This window comes from Electrona antarctica (assembly GCF_951216825.1).
Source record: "Electrona antarctica genome assembly, chromosome: 18".
Classification (NCBI taxonomy): Eukaryota; Metazoa; Chordata; class Actinopteri; order Myctophiformes; family Myctophidae; genus Electrona; species Electrona antarctica.
In genome coordinates, this window is record NC_136799.1 from 10,090,941 (window position 1) to 10,107,816 (window position 16,876).

Here is a 16,876-nt window from a genome sequence, read left to right on the forward strand (position 1 = left end):
TATTATTTTACTTAATATTTGAACAGATTGCTTTGTTTATAACATGGATATCACATGTATAGCATGGGTATCACATGTATAACATGGTTATCCCCATAGTATGATATTAAAAGATAAAAATAAAATACAATTACAGTATTCTATGAATGTGCATCACCAACAGTTTATTCCCGTTGTGGTCGTCTACTGACGATGACACAACAATCCCTGCACTAATCTTTACATCATCACAACAGGAGGACACCAGGCTGCCACTTTAGGAAACGCACTTGACACACCTGTCAACCTGACGCTGCTGAATGAGCATCTGTTGCTGTAATGAAGCAGAGCTGTGAGTGCAAGTCCATGGCAATTATAGCTCGGCTGTCTGCATCAGAAAGGGGACATCAATCCAGACTTAATGGCAAATTAATTACAGTACGCATACATTTGCATGCTAAATGAGCAAGTTGAATACATTTTCTACAGTTTCTTCCACACCTCTTGTTTCCGCAAATAGTCAGGCAATTGTCCATATGCCACCTGGAAACGAACTGATATTCGGTTTACACCAGACGCTTGCTTTCAGGTACAGCATCCCCCCCCCACCCCACATACACGCACAAACCACACGCACACACCCTGAACAAGTAGGCCTAAACTTGATTTTTACTGTTATGTCCTTACATTCTATGGTTATGTCCCATGTGGAAGTGGCCACAGCTGTATAATATGAATAATATCACTGGAAAAACTGTTCCGCTACTCAGGTTTGCCATGCATTAAGATTAAAATTGTCACCTGCCAGCTTGATTATCTTCCACTTTCAACCTCGCATTTGGACTCGCATTATAGGACCCCCCCCCCCCCCCCCCTCTATTTTCTCACTGCACCATGTACGATAAAACAAAATTGAAGTGAGCACTTTATGTATATCGGCCTCCTGACATCTTATGTTGTCAAACAAACATTACTTGGCTGGCAAATGATTTACGTCAGAAGTGCTAAAAAGAAACCCATTAAAGTCCATAGACTTGGCTGGCAAACGATTTAATGTGTGCTAAACAAACATTAAAAATTAAAAGTCCATAGACGTAATCGTCGTAATCTTCACAAGCCAATTTGCTCTGGTGCCTCTTTGAGTCTTACTCAAAAGTGTTGAGTCCATGAATCCCAGCTGCCTGACCTGAAATTTCAAATTTTGTGTCACACAACTTAGCTGTGTAATCATGCTGCGACGTGTCGAGGGGAACAATGTGAACCTCTCTCAACAGCCTTCCAGGTGCTCTGTGCTGGAGAGAAGAGTGTAATGTGAACCTCTCTCAACAGCCTTCCAGGTGCTCTGTGCTGGAGAGAAGAGTGTAATTACAGAAATGTCAAGATGTGTTTTATTTGACATGACAAACTTAATACGATTGGGACAATGGGATGGTGGGAGAAAAATGACTGACAAATTAAATAACGTTGCAATATGGAAGGTCTAAAACCAGGCTTTAATTTTAGTCCCTGTTCTGCTGAGATTTAGTTAAGTTTATAGCATGCATATGAATAAGGTATGCACCCAATGAAAAACCTAAATGTCATCATTCCTGATTTGTTTTTCTGAAGTTTTGTGTATCTGAAAATGTCTAACTAATTAACAAACTATTATGAATATATATATATGGGTAAAGCTAGGGAAGATTTATCGTGGCCTAGTGAAATTTAGACTCTCGTAGATGTGATTTGATCTATTCTGTCTAAATCTTCGGCTATGTCATGACATGCAGGGCATTGCAGGCACAGAAGATGAAGCATGACAATGCACTGGCATAATCTAATGTTGCCAGCTTATTGGATATCGGTGTCCTGCTGGCATTTCATCATACAGTAAGCCTATCTCACAGAATTTCCCCGCCCCCTTAATACGCCCCCTTTCGGGGTTAGTGGTGATAGCGTGACGTCACTCCATAGACGCTACATATTAACAGAGGTAATTTAAGAAGTCTACAACTTTTGTTTTCTCAAGGTAAGGTTTGTTCTATCTGTTCGAGCTGATTTACCATCTTGTTTGCTTCATAATAATATTTGTCTGTCACATTTTTACATTAGAAAATGTACTTAGATTCTCCAGAGAAAAAAAGGTGTAAATTCTAATGTTAAATGACACCACTATTTACCGGAAGTGGGCGTGGAAAGCGGGCTGTGAGATAGGCCTATTACAACATACCGGCATGTCTTATTAATATGGGTATATTCCCCATGAATATTCCAATTGGGAAACCATCTAAAAGCATTTTGAGAAGGCTTGAGTTCAAAACCAAACTAAAAGAGGGGATTGTATAGCCTTCAAATGAAACTGCTTTTTGTAAGGTAATGTACCAGGCCACCCCAGAAAGATTTCATATCAAACAACTCCCTGTGGACTAAATAACGGTGGATATACTGAAAGCTGATCCATTCCCAATCCAGCAACAACAATCAGAATGATTAGCTCATTTCATTTCCCCCAGTGTCCATACAGTACATCCTTTTTTCCATCAGATGGCAGTATTGTGCTTCACACATGCTGTGACAGCGGGCCAAGCACATTAAATTATGTATTTTCAGTAGACAGAGATACTCCTCGATCCTATATCCCCTGAGCAAGCATCAGATTTACAGATTGACAAAGCTGTGGGGTATTCCACAAATCATCAAAACCACGAGCACCCGTAACATTGAATGTTATGGATCCTGAATGCATTTTTTTATTTTGTAATTGAAATTCAAAGTGGTACAAAATACAACTCTGGTAGAATGCAGCACAGTCTAACAATATTACAAAACAGCCAGCTGGTCCAAGAAACAAAACGACAGTAAAAAGGAAAAAAGCACTCACATACAGGGTTCATAACAAATTCGTGCCCTCGTCAAAGTCAATGTTCATGCATTCATTTAAGGTTAATTTAATGGTTACTAAGACACTGCATGTTTGGTGATTACAACGTACAGTACAATGTACAGTAAGTCAGACAGACTTACTGTACTGTAATGATGACAGATCATCTGTCATCATTACAAAAACATAATAACACATACACATGCGCTCTCTCTCTCTCTCTCTCTCTCTCTCTCTCTCTCTCTCTCTCTCTCTATAGCCTTGGTGGAGTCTTTGAGAATGTGGTTTGTCTCGTATTTGTCATTGCAGCAAAGGGATAGGATAATCAATTTAGGATTATGCCTCAAGTGCTGGCATGAATACATAAAAATAGCATCCTATTCTTGATGTATTCACATCAAGGTGCTGAAAGCACTTTGGCTAATGGTATCAGTATCTATTCATATGGTGCCCCTCAATCCCTCCTCACCCCATCAACAGTACATGCTCTTAGCGTCCTTGTTCATTTAGCCAATTAAAATTGAAATGTGCCTGAAATTGGCTTTTAAATGGACTAGACCAAAACTAGACCAAAACGCTACTGCCTGCCCTGCTTGTAGCATGACAAGTCCTACTGAAGGAAAGTAAGACAGAGAGAGACACACATATCCACAAGAGAAAGGGTAATTCTTCTTCAAAGTACAAAGTACTGTCAGAACAAACAGTATGAGGAGTTTTCACAAACATCCAAATCATACTGATAAACCATTAGTTTATTCAACGTATGCAATGTCTGTCTGTCTGTCTGTCTGTCTGTCTGTCTGTCTGTCTGTCTGTCTGTCTGTCTGTCTGTCTGTCTATATAGGTCTGACTGTCCAGGGCTAATCTTGCAAACCACTGGACCGATCAGCAGGCCAAATGTCTTGTCAAAAGGACAAACAAATATAATTTTCACATACTGTATAAAGTGTATATAATTTGAAAGGATTTAACTTTTTTAAACAAAAATGTTAATAGCCTACTGTCTGTTAGTTAATGGAGGTCGGATTGGCAGAAACTCCAAATATGGAGATGATCGACTGACTGACGTGATACTGATGTTAAAGATGGGCAACATGGTGGGGGACTTGAGCAGGGACGTGCACACATAGACATCAAAGGGGGCTTCAGCCCCTGCCCTTTTACCCGTCTGTAAAACAACTGCCCTCTCCAGACCATGAATGCAGCATTTACTGTGGTAAATGCCCTCCTCTCCTTTCCATGCTATGCCATTCTGGAAGGCAGCATTCAGGAGAATTGCGTTTACCGTATTTCCGAAGAACACAGCATTTTGCGTTGAACAAATTTGTTTAGAAATCCATGTCGTACACCGCATCTCCACTAGCTAAAGAGTTCTGGGTTGCGCCCCGAAAATAGCTGATCTACAAGCTCACAACATGTCGCAGCGTGACGCGTTGTGAGCTTGTAGATCTGCTATTTTTGTCCAAAAGTGCCCTCTTACAGGATTTCAGCCACTGCCCCTCTAACACGCTCTGCATGTCCCTGACTTTGAGGTTGCAGCAAAGGAAGAGATGACCTTCTTGGGACAGTGGTTCTCAACCTTTTTAGGTCCTCATGACCACCAAAACATTTGAACTGGGGATCCCCCATCCTGACAAACACTTGGAATTGTACTGTATAGGAGTTGCAGCATTACATTTTGTTTCACTCCTGTTCCACAGATAAATGTTGTGAAAATAGCCAATCTACAAGCTCACAAAGCCTTGTGACTTTATCCACCACTGTTTATAAGCAGTGTTGGTGACATGGTTGTTTGATATGGCTAGTAGGCTACCATGTTGCTTTGTTTATACAGTGTACATGACACCATTGTGTCTCGCCTGTTGGCAATTTTACACAAACTGTCAAAGCACTGTGAGCATGTGAAAACTTGAGTGTGCGGAGGGATGGCTGGCAGTGAACGGTGGCTCTAGGCCTCCGTGTTCACTGTTTGATATCCGTGACACTATTCTATCATGCCTGTTATTTGTAGTACTATGTGTGTATTTTCTCCAAAACTGTCGAACAAAATGTTAGGGTGGTGCAAAACTGCTGTATTCAAATGCAAGAACTGATGGCAAACGGAGGATTGCATGCTTTTGCTAACTTAAGTAGTTTTTGGTAAAATCCCTTAGAAGCACCTTTGGAAACACAATATTTTCCATAGTTCTAAAACACAAGGGTCAAATTGGATGGTATGTATGTCTGCACATTGAACATGGGAAGAAGATTTACTTTACATTCTATTTTGCTTTCATCTTAAAAAGCAATTTGTTGTCTTCGGCAAGCCAACAAGAGGCGAAGACTACAGTTTTGTACATGTCTGTGTGTGTCTGAAGAGGTGTAACATCAAGCCCAATGATCTGGAGTCGGCCGCAGCTAATCGGCCACTCTGGCGTTCCTTATGCTACCAAGAAGGGGGGTCACACACCTTGAGGAGAAACACAGCACACAGCAAAGGATGGTGCGGTGCCAGCAAAGACACCTCCATGCTGACCCAGTACCACCTCAGCCTCCTGATCCAGGCCTCACATGTCCTAACTGTGGGCAGGATATGTGCTTCCAGAATCGGGTTTCATAGTCACCTACAGTGGCATCGTCGCCAGCAACGACAACCACTGCCAAACTCACAGCACAAGAAAGCTACGTCATCTTCGACTACGATGGACTGCCAAGGAGGTGTGTGTGCATGTGTGTGTGAGAGAGAGACACACTGCTGGACTTATCAGTGCCTTTAAACATTGCATGCACACTCCCAGTAGGCCAAGGAAGACACTACAATTTGCTGCAGTGGTACTATGGTAATATTGAGTTGCAATGAGTTGGTGTGGTTTTGTCCCAACCCGACCCTTTGGTGTGGTTTCGCACCAGTGATTCGCCATGCAATTCCTTGCAACATGCAACTACTCACAACTCCTTGCAACATTCCCAATGGCATGCAGTTGCAAGGAGTTGCATTGGTGTGGTTGACCTTAAAACTAGCTGTTTTGTTGCAAGTTGAAACTGGTGTGGTTTGGGCTTAAACGATGTGTCAAAGCCATATTGTGCACTGCAGAAAGCCCATCAATTCTTATTTTTGTAGTATTTGAAGAAGTTAAAGGTGTCAAAGGTGTGACTTGTACATATATCAGTAATGTTTGTAGTGGCAATCTTCTTCTCCCTTCAATCAATTTGCCCAAGTCCTCATAGACAATTGTCAAAAAATACTTAAATCCAAATATACAAAACAGACTGTTTGGTCCGCACTTCCAGGAGAAAATAGTAATTAACATTATGGTCAATAAACTTCTCAGTTCAATGCAGCCGAAGCAAACTCCTGAGACTCTTGCAGAAGTTACTAAGCGCTTTGGATTTCAGATTTGTGGCCTTCAAATGCCTTTGCTACACAAATGATTCAATTACTCCACCTTTTAAGTGTGCAAGCGGAGATAGCATTTTGCTGCCAGAGAGGGGGGAGAGAATGAAATTAACCTCAGCTATAACTTTGTATGCCCTCGACACTTACATTATGAATTTCCATTAATGCCCCATATCTCTCCCATAATGAATTCAGCCCTTAGCAGCATGTCCGCAAACTCATTTTTGTTTGTGTTCCAGGTGTTAGCGTACAGTGAGGGAATTACTGACAGCATGACACTGATTGCTATGAAAGCCCTGTGTTTACATTGGACTCTGGGTGTAAAATAGAGGCAATTACGCCAGTCAAGCCAGCCACTGGCATGACAATTACCATCAAGTTGGACAGTTTCTTTTTTCTCAAACTATTTCGCAATTCAATATGATTCAACATTTGGGAAACATTTTCAAGATTTTTCAAAATTATAAAAAATAAAATAAAATCTCGGTTTTAATGTGTTAAAGTATGGGAAACAGACCCTGTAAAATGACAGTTTGATATCTTGAGCAATGGTGTCAATGACAGTTTGATAACATGGGAACACAGATTTACACAGTGGAAATGGCCTGCATTAACAGGCCTGTTACAGAAAATAGCTTGTTATTTTCCACTCACAGTCATTCATGCATTTATCGGATTTAATACAGTAATGTGCCATGACAAATATAAATGGATGTGTTTTGTGCGTGCATGTGAGGTGTGTAGTTTGGTAAAAGCTTGGTATGCAGAGCAGCATCCTACCCGGACCAGTGGAAGTGGAGAGACAAAGCGAGGCTTAACCTAACCTTGCTCCTGTCATGGGAGCCAATAGTTCTCCGCATTTTGCTGGTCAAACGCCAGAGCATTGGTATCTTCTGACCATCCAAATATGATGTGTTATCGATGCACCGAGACAGAAAATCATTACAATCTCCCTGTCCAGCGTAAGGGTTGGGGAGCCCTGAGGTGAATACTGCTTACAGAAGCGGTAGAGGAGAGCTGAGGGAATGCGTTGCCAGACACAGGTGGAAAAAAAAGCTGTAGCTAATGCCTGGCAGGGCGACAACAATGACGAACAGAGCAAAACATTTATCTGCTTTGCCCAATACGGAATCCCACGAGAAAGCATGTGTGAAACCCTTCATACTGTAGGTAGGGCCCCCATTTTCCAATGAATTGCCAAAAATAATAATAATTGAGGACCTCTTTGTGATAAATGTTTTATTCAGATCTGTCTGCGGTTCATTAGTTTATTTATTTTACATTTTTGGAATTTTTGGAATTGCCACTGTTGACGGGCGGCTCTGTTCCCTTTGTTTTGCAGATGGGTTCCCAGATTGATTGCCGCCTAAATGGCAGCTAGTCACCCAAGACAACAATATACAAAAAAAGAGAACATTACATTCTCAATGTGTTACACAAAACTAGAGATCTGAAAAAAAAGCATTAACATGGTGAAACGCATCTTGATGACGACATCATCAAGATGTGTTTCACCATGTTAATGATTTCTTTCATACTTACAGTTCTAGGAAACACAGAATGGGGGGACTTTTTCCACACAGCAGCTCTAAGGTATATTAATGACATAGTAAAATGTTGAAAATGAGTGGAATGCCCCTTTAACACAAGTTACTTACTTATCAACTAAGACATTTTTTTTTTTTTTTAAGAAAGAAAGACGCGGCATGAAATATGACCGATGTGAAAGAAAGTATAGACGGTTCTTTAAGGGAGGGGGACAGCGGAGGGGGGGGGGGGGGGGGGGGTGTTTCCATCCATCCAGCTGCTTCTGGAAGGACTCGATAAACAAGATCAGATTGTACAGACAAGACGGGAAGAGATGAGCAGTTGCCATGGAAACCCCCCCCCTCTCTCTCCTGGAAATGAGCAGTGATGGAAGAAGTACTCACATGTTTTACGTATCAGTACTGCAATCTATAGATTACCTCTGTTGCAAGTAAAAATCCTGTATTAAAAATGGACTTGAGTCAAAGTACATGTGCAAAAGTATTGGCATCCAACATATACTCACGATGCGACACATTGTGAGCTTGCAGATCTGCTATTTTCAAATAGCCAGAATATAGGGCTGAAGTGGTTAATGCATATTTTGAATTAATAATAAAAATCCATAAAGCAACTATAAAGCAACATAAAGCAACATATAATTGTAGTGGAATAAAAAGTACAATATTTGCCTCTAGGGTGTAGTGAAGTAGAAGTAAAATAATCACCATTGTAAATATTCAAATAAGTAAAAAAAAATAAAATAAAAACATTTTATTTAAGTACAGTAATTGAGTAAATGTACTTAGTTACTTTCCATTTCGACCACTGCTGGAAATTAGATCCTTCATTCCTGGACTCTGATCCTCCAAGGCAAGTTGCTATACTCGCCATCGGTGATCCAGAGTGGGTGTCACTCCAAAGGTCATGGACCCTACACAGTATAGCTGCAGGCTTGGTGGATATACACGGGTTTGGTCCGATTATAGAGCAGCAATAGCTGGAAAACTAGGTGTCGACTCGTGGGGAGACAGAAAGACTGGGCTATAGCAGCAAGCTAACAACATTCAAGAACAGAGAGGAGGGTACAGCAGATGGTGCAAAGGACAGATGGCAACGTGCAATCAATCTGTGCATCTGAAGATCTAAGACAGCGTCCACAGTCCACAGTCGCCCACACATTGATAAAAAGACATAATACACATGTAGACCATACAGATGTGCTGCATGGCTCTTGTATTCTTCTTGTATTCTCCTTCTCACAAACACACACGCAGAAGCTCTTAATCCAGATCGATTTACAGTAAGCAAGAACAACTCCACATGGCAATACATCAAATTCACACATGCACAATTGCACATGGACACACGTGGAGACATGGAGAAACACACACGTGCACACTATCAATACTTTCCATACTTGATCTCTGCAGAGAACTAAAATGTATCTTTGTGTGTGTGTGTGTGTGTGTGTGTGTGTGTGTGTGTGTGTGTGTGTGTGTGTGTGTGTGTGTGTGTACTGTCAAATCCATAGTGTAGTTTTGCCTCCCAGAGTGTACAAATGGTCCATTTGTACACTCTGGAGCTGAGCTGGATTGAGGATTATTGTCTCCACCAGGCCGAAGGCATGGGGAGAGAGTATGTTTTGCACTCCGTCCGTCCGTGTGTCCGTCCGTCCGTCCGTCCGTCCGTCCGTCTGTGAACAGCTAATCTCTGGCACCGTTGGCTTGATCGCAGCCATACTCTGCATACACACTCCCTGAATGCCAGAGCTGAACCTCTGCCCCAAATTTTTCACATTGGCCTAGCGCCACCAGGAGGCCGCTTTGTGCAAAACAAATGTTTTGACAGTACACCTACAGATTTTGTCCAAACATTACGCAAATTGGTACACAGTCTCTCTAGAGCCATTCAACGAAACATGTCTTTCAGATTTTTCAGACTCCATCCTGATTGGCTAAGATTGGCTTCCAAAGTTCGCAGGAGTGCTCCGTTTCAAACAAAATGCTGCAAATCATGAACACATGGTGTGATTTCCGTGAAATTTTGCACGCACATTCCCACTAGGTCGAGGAAGAAATGCCACTTGAATATTTTCAACTCAGCCTCATGGTGGCGCTATAACTGGCCGATTTGTGTTTTTACCTATAACTGCACCGATCTGTGTAAAACCATGTATGCACACTCCCTAGAGGCCAAGGAAAATCCTTTACCTGGAATTTTTCACATCTGCTCTTTATAGCGCCACCAGGAGGCCGACATATGTAAAACACATTTTCTAATATTACTAATATTACTATCCAAATTTCACGCAAATCGGTACACATGCTCTCCATGTCATGTGATCATGTGATTTGTTTGATTTCTCATAATTATCCATCCTGATTGGCTATGATTGGCTTCTAAAGTTTTCAGGAGTAGCCCGTTTTGTACCCGTTTTGTACAAATTGCCACAACTCCGCAACGCAGCGTCCGATTGCGGTGAAACTGTGCATGCCTATTCCCACTACTAGGCTGAGGAAGAAATGCCACTTGACAGTTTTCAAATCAGCCTCATGGTGGCGCTACAACAGGCCAAGTCGCGTCACACACACACACACACACACACACACACACACACACACACACACACACAAACAAATAAACATGTTTATATTACTCCTAAACATTTTGCCAAACATCACACACAATCCTATCCTCCTGGGGGAGACCTGTGCCCAGAAGGGCACTTTTTCTTGTTTACTTTGTATTTCAGCACTGTCTTGTTGTATATCTGTTTGTCTCTAATGAGGCTCATGCTACTTTTCTTCTTGTTTTACCCCTTTGAAACAAATGCAACTACTTTCGCATAACTGTCTCTCAAAGCTATCTATGTTGTGCACTGCAGAGTGCAGACCAGCGGTCTGCCTAGTGGCATTCTACAAGAATGAATGAAATTAACATTTATAGTCAGTACTCATGTCAATGGCAGTAAAGACGTGATAAAAGAATGGCTGTAATTTATTTCAATGCACTGAGAGACGTGATTGCACACAGAGACAATGGAATTATTCACAGGTGGGAGTTTATGCACCTTTCTAGTTGACGGCAATCACAAGCACCCCTTTGTTCATAACCAAAGGGGTTAATTTAACCCATTTTGGGCGGGAACCCCGTTTTGGTGTTTTAAACATTATGTTATAGTTTAGCTATTGAAAAATAGCTGATCTACAAGCTCATAGCGAGTGGCGCGCTACGAGCTTGTAGGTCTGCTATTTTTGAAAAATCGTGAAAATATTTATTTCAGAAAACTGGAGGATTTAGAAGATTTTTTTTAAATTTCGAGGTCAGGCCTAATTGGATTAAATCAGTGTCACACACACACGGACACATGCACAGTAACATCAAATGTAACCAAATGTCCCCTAAAGGTGCATTTGATTACATCTGTGGCAGTGCACTCTTATACTCGTATAAAGCTTGGCAAATGCAGCGTAGGCTGGGGTTTCCATGGCATTGGACTGGCTGACTTTAGGGCCTTGGCCAGAGAAGAGACCTTTCTGCCGGTTCTGGACAACCACCAATCCGACCGACTCAACAACACCGTGCACAGCACTTTCTCGGGTCGTCTGGATAGATATCCAGGATTTACCTGCATGGGTATATATCTATCCAGGATTTACCTGCATGGGTATATCTATCCAGGATTTACCTGCATGGGTATATATCTATCCAGGTAAATCCTCTTGAGATGTTTTTGTAAAACAATTCATGGGAAAGCAAAACACTAAAACAAGATATGAATTGCATGAGTGTCTATCTGCTGTGATGTATTGGCGGCCATCCGGCCATGTGATCTGACTGAGTCAAGGCATAATAAATCTCTTGAATTCCAAAGAGAAAGAACCAGCATTTCCACTTCACCTACAATTAAAGGGAATATTTCATGGAACCCACTGCATTGTGGGTATTGGTGGATAAGCAAAGCCATATTTCTCAGACAAGAAGGGTGGAACGTCAAATACCTTCAATGTCAGACCTATATAGAACCAACCATGCACTGTGCTATCTGACACAATGCACCGATTCCATTGAAACTTACAGGCATGTGCTATTGCATTCCATAAGGAGTTGAAGTGCTCCAACCTGCTCCATTTTTAGATTGAACAGATGTGAGGCTGACAACCAACTGGGGTGCAGGGATGGATCACATCATTGCTCAGTTCAACTGGGGTGCAACATTGTTTTCTCACTCAACTGTAAACAAACCAACAAACAGTAATAGAGTACAGGGTATCTGCACATTTCTAAAGTGACAATTAAGGACTGTCACTGTACTATATATACACTACTATAAATGACTATGTTGCGAAGGCTCTCAAACATATGAGGATAATTTATAGCCCATATGTGGAGATAATGGAAATATCCAATGCTGACATCAGATTAATATGGGAACCCCATATAGGGATATACACGTGTGTCATCGTCATATGCGATTGGATAGCATTGTCATTATGACACACATATAACTAAGAGGTATAAAGGGATTACAGTCAGAGACTTAAGGGGGCAGAATATCTTCTAATATCTTTGGCCTGAGTCAGTTGGATAGGACGGAATATCTGGCCAAGCAAATTATAGAGCTTTTCATTGGAGGTTTCCATATCCCGGTTAAGTTCGTATCGAACACCACTGTAATGGGTCCTAACTAAATAACCAGCATTAGTCGAGCTATTTTTCATGGTCCATTCGAGAACGGATTAGGGCGTATTGCAGTAACAGGATGTCGGAGGCCCTAGAGGATGGTGATGGGACGGCTTCCCCAGGATACAGGAGTTTACGACACCAGTTGGAAGAACTTGGGGAGGATGGTGATGGGACGGCTTCCCCAGGATCCAGGAGGTTACGGCACCAGGTGGAAGAACTTGTGGAGCAGGTGCGCTTCAACAATCATCATTTAGCCCCAGGGCCTACGGGCTCGGGAAATTCACCTTCGGAGCAGGTGGGCTCTGAAGGTCCTGGACCTCAGTTGGTTAGATGCCAGGGACCCGAAGTGGTGGGACACACTTCGCATTCGGAGCAGGTGGGCTCCGGAGGTTCTGGGCATCAGTTGGTTAGATGCCAGGGATCCGAAGTGGTGGGACACACTTCGTCTTTGGAGCAGGTGGGCTCCGGAGGTCCTGGGCATCAGTTGGTTAGATGCCATGGACCCGAAGTGGTGGGACACACTTCGCCTTCGGAGCAGGTGGGCTCCGGAGGTTCTGGACAACAGTTGGTTAGATGTCCGGGAACCGAAGTGGTGGGACACACTTCGCCTTCGGAGCAGGTGGGCTCCGGAGGTTCTGGACATCAGTTGGTTAGATGCCAGGGATCCGAAGTGGTGGGACACACTTCGCCTTGGATCCGAAGTGGTGGGACACACTTCGCCTTCGGAGCAGGTGGGCTCTGAAGGTCCTGGACCTCAGTTGGTTAGATGCCAGGGACCCGAAGTGGTGGGACACACTTCGCATTCGGAGCAGGTGGGCTCCGGAGGTTCTGGGCATCAGTTGGTTAGATGCCAGGGATCCGAAGTGGTGGGACACACTTCGCCTTTGGAGCAGGTGGGCTCCGGAGGTCCTGGGCATCAGTTGGTTAGATGCCATGGACCCGAAGTGGTGGGACACACTTCGCCTTCGGAGCAGGTGGGCTCCGGAGGTTCTGGACAACAGTTGGTTAGATGTCCGGGAACCGAAGTGGTGGGACACACTTCGCCTTCGGAGCAGGTGGGCTCCGGAGGTTCTGGACATCAGTTGGTTAGATGCCAGGGATCCGAAGTGGTGGGACACACTTCGCCTTGGATCCGAAGTGGTGGGACACACTTCGCCTTCGGAGCAGGTGGGCTCCGGAGGTTCTGGACATCAGTTGGTTAGATGCCAGGGACCCGAAGTGGTGGGACACACTTCGCCTTCGGAGCAGGTGGGCTCCGGAGGTTCTGGACATCAGTTGGTTAGATGGCAGGGATCCGAAGTGGTGGGACACACTTCGCCTTCGGAGCAGGTGGGCTCCGGAGGTTCTGGGCATCAGTTGGTTGGATGCCAGGGACCCGACGTTGTGGGATTTCCATGTCCAGCAGAGATTGAAGGACCCGGCGTAAGACAGGAGAGTTCATCTTCAAAACGGCATGGGAATCGATTCTTTGGACAGCAGAGCAGGCTCGGACATCAAGACTACGATGGATATACCACCGATGGCAGAATCTACCGAGGACGAAGAGGAGCAGGAAGATACAGCAGCCGACGAGGAGCAGGAAGATACAGCAGCCGAAGAGGAGCAGGAAGATACAGCAGCCGACGAGGAGCAGGAAGATACAGCAGCCGACGAGGAGCATGAAGATACAGCATCCGACGAGGGTCCAGCTCACCAGGAAGACACAGCATCCGACGAGGGTCCAGCTCACCAGGAAGACACAGCATCCGACGAGGGTCCAGCTCACGAGGAAGACACAGCATCCGACGAGGGTCCAGCTCACCAGGAAGACACAGCATCCGACGAGGGTCCAGCTCACCAGGAAGACACAGCATCCGACGAGGGTCCAGCTCACCAGGAAGACACAGCATCCGACGAGGGTCCAGCTCACCAGGAAGACACAGCATCCAACAAGGATCCAGCTCACCAGGAAGACACAGCATCCGACGAGGGTCTCGTTCACCAGCAAGATACAACACCCGACGAGGGTCTCGTTCACCAGGAAGATACAACATCCGACGAGGGTCTCGTTCACCAGCAAGATACAACATCCGACGAGGGTCTCGTTCACCAGGAAGACACAGTTGGTGAAGGTCTGGCGAGACGCTTTCAATGGGGTGGCCCAAGTGCCAGAGAGCACTGGTGATGTGCTGGAGAGAGAGAGCACTGGTGATGTGCAGGAGAGAGAGAGCACTGGTGATGTGCAGGAGAGAGAGAGCACTGGTGATGTGCAGGAGAGAGAGAGCACTGGTGATGTGCAGGAGAGAGAGAGAGAGCACTGGACATGATCACCTCCCTGAAAGACGCCAGGGTTGACGTGATGGTGTCGTGTTGTAGACGCCAGGGTTGAAGTGATGGCGTCGTGTTGTAGACGCCAGGGTTGACGTGATGGCGTCGTGTTGTAGACGCCAGGGTTGACGTGATGGTGTCGTGTTGTAGACGCCAGGGTCGAGGTGGTGGCGTGGTGCTGTAGAAGCATGGGTCCGAAGTTGTGGACCACCCTTGATACGGTCAAGAGGGCGTTACTTCAAACTGGAACTGCATGTGTTGGCTGACCCATTGACAGGGAACGCCCTTAATGGGTGGCATGTGATTTGATCTTGAGGTTTTTATGACCCACCGTAACCTCAAAGGAAGAAAGCGGGAAGCTTGGATGCCCTCAATGGGGTGGCCTGAATGGCTGACGTTGAAACGGGGACAGCTGAGATGGCGACGAGTCGGAGGACGGAGTCGGAGACGGAGCGCGAGATACGAATGGAAGAAGATAAGAGAGGAACAGACAAGAACAAAAGGAGGAGAAGGGATGAATCCAGCTCGGGAAGTGAAACGCTAACGAAAGATAATGTGGTTGGCATGATAACGGTATCTTGGAGAGACGGAGTGTTCAGCGACCCACATGAAGTGGGGAAGATATTGGTGGGAAAAGTTGGGGAAATCGGATCAGTGAGGGTAACACGGAGTGGAATGGTCATAATTGAGTGCAGAACGAAGGGGCAAATTAAGAAGCTTTTGAGAATGGACGAGTGGGATGACGGAACGGCAACGACAAGGGTGAAGTGTTTTCAACTCGGAGAGAAAACAAGGAAGAAGGGAGTGATCAGCAGCGTACCAAAGTCAGTTTTTCCAGGATTGTTTGAGAAGGTTGAAGGGGTGTGCGAGGCAAAGAGGATGATGAGGCGGAGAGACGGAAATTTCGAGGGAAGTGGGTCAATTTGTCTGACATTCGACATTCTGGGTGAACTACCAGAGAGGGTGTACCTAGACTACGTGAGCTACAAAGTCCGGCCGTTCGAAGTAGCACCGCTCAGGTGCTACCGCTGTCAAGGCTATGGACACGTTGCTGCTGTGTGCAGGGCGGAGTGTGAAGAAGAGAGGAAATGTGAAGAAGAGGGAATCGAACCAAAGTGTGAATACTCTGCGGAGGAGAACATAACGCAGGGTCGGCAAAATGTGCAAGAAGGAAGAAGGAAGGGGAGGTGAAGCAGTTGAGGACCGCAGGGAGGTCTGTCATATGCGGACGTGGTCAAGAACCTGGAGAAGAAAGAAAGCGGGGCAGAGAAAGAGGATGTGGTGGAGAAAACGGGGCAAAATAGCATCTGCATTGACAAGAAACGATTCCTCGCATTTATTGCGATGGTCATAAACTGTGCCGTTGAAATCCCGAGGAAATCGGAACGCATCAAAATGGTGCTAGATGCTGCTAGGAGGTTCCTGGATGTTGATGAAATTACGGAAGAGGAACTAGATGTCATGCTCAGAGAGGGCGTTGCACCGACTCAGACATAGAAAACGAGAACGGACAGTAAAAGAATAATTGACTGTGGTGTGGGAAATGGGAACACGCTGTGATGAGCACGGGGGGCAGCAATGTGCCAATAAGGCATCCAGTCTGCTGGAAACCTACAAGAAGAAGAAGAAGAAGAAGAATGGCTGACGTTTGCTGTTCAAGCCTCAGTATGCTTGTATTGGGGTGGCCTGAGGGGTCTACTGTTCAAGCCTTCTTGATATGGTACAGATTTCCATGGGAAATCTGGGGGTGGCAATGAATGTAACGAAGGCTTTCACCTAGAGCTTAACGAAGGCTTTCACCTAGAGCTTCATGTGTCATTAGGGCCAGAAGGCTCTGGTGGATATCATGAGAGCATCGTCTGGACAGCATGATGATGCAAGGGCATCGGAGCTATATCAACCCTCCCATAGATGATGGCAATGTAACGAGGCGGAACGCTCTAGTGGACATCATGAGAGCATTGTATGGACAGCATGATGATGCAAGGGCATTGGAGCTATATCAACCTTCCCATAGATGTTGGAGCAGTCGGAGGACGGCAGAGGCTTTGTTCACCGATAGGATATCGAGATGAAAGTGCAAGCTGACAGACCAGAAGTCCAGGTTCATAGGGACCGAAGTAGTCCAGCAAGGAGGC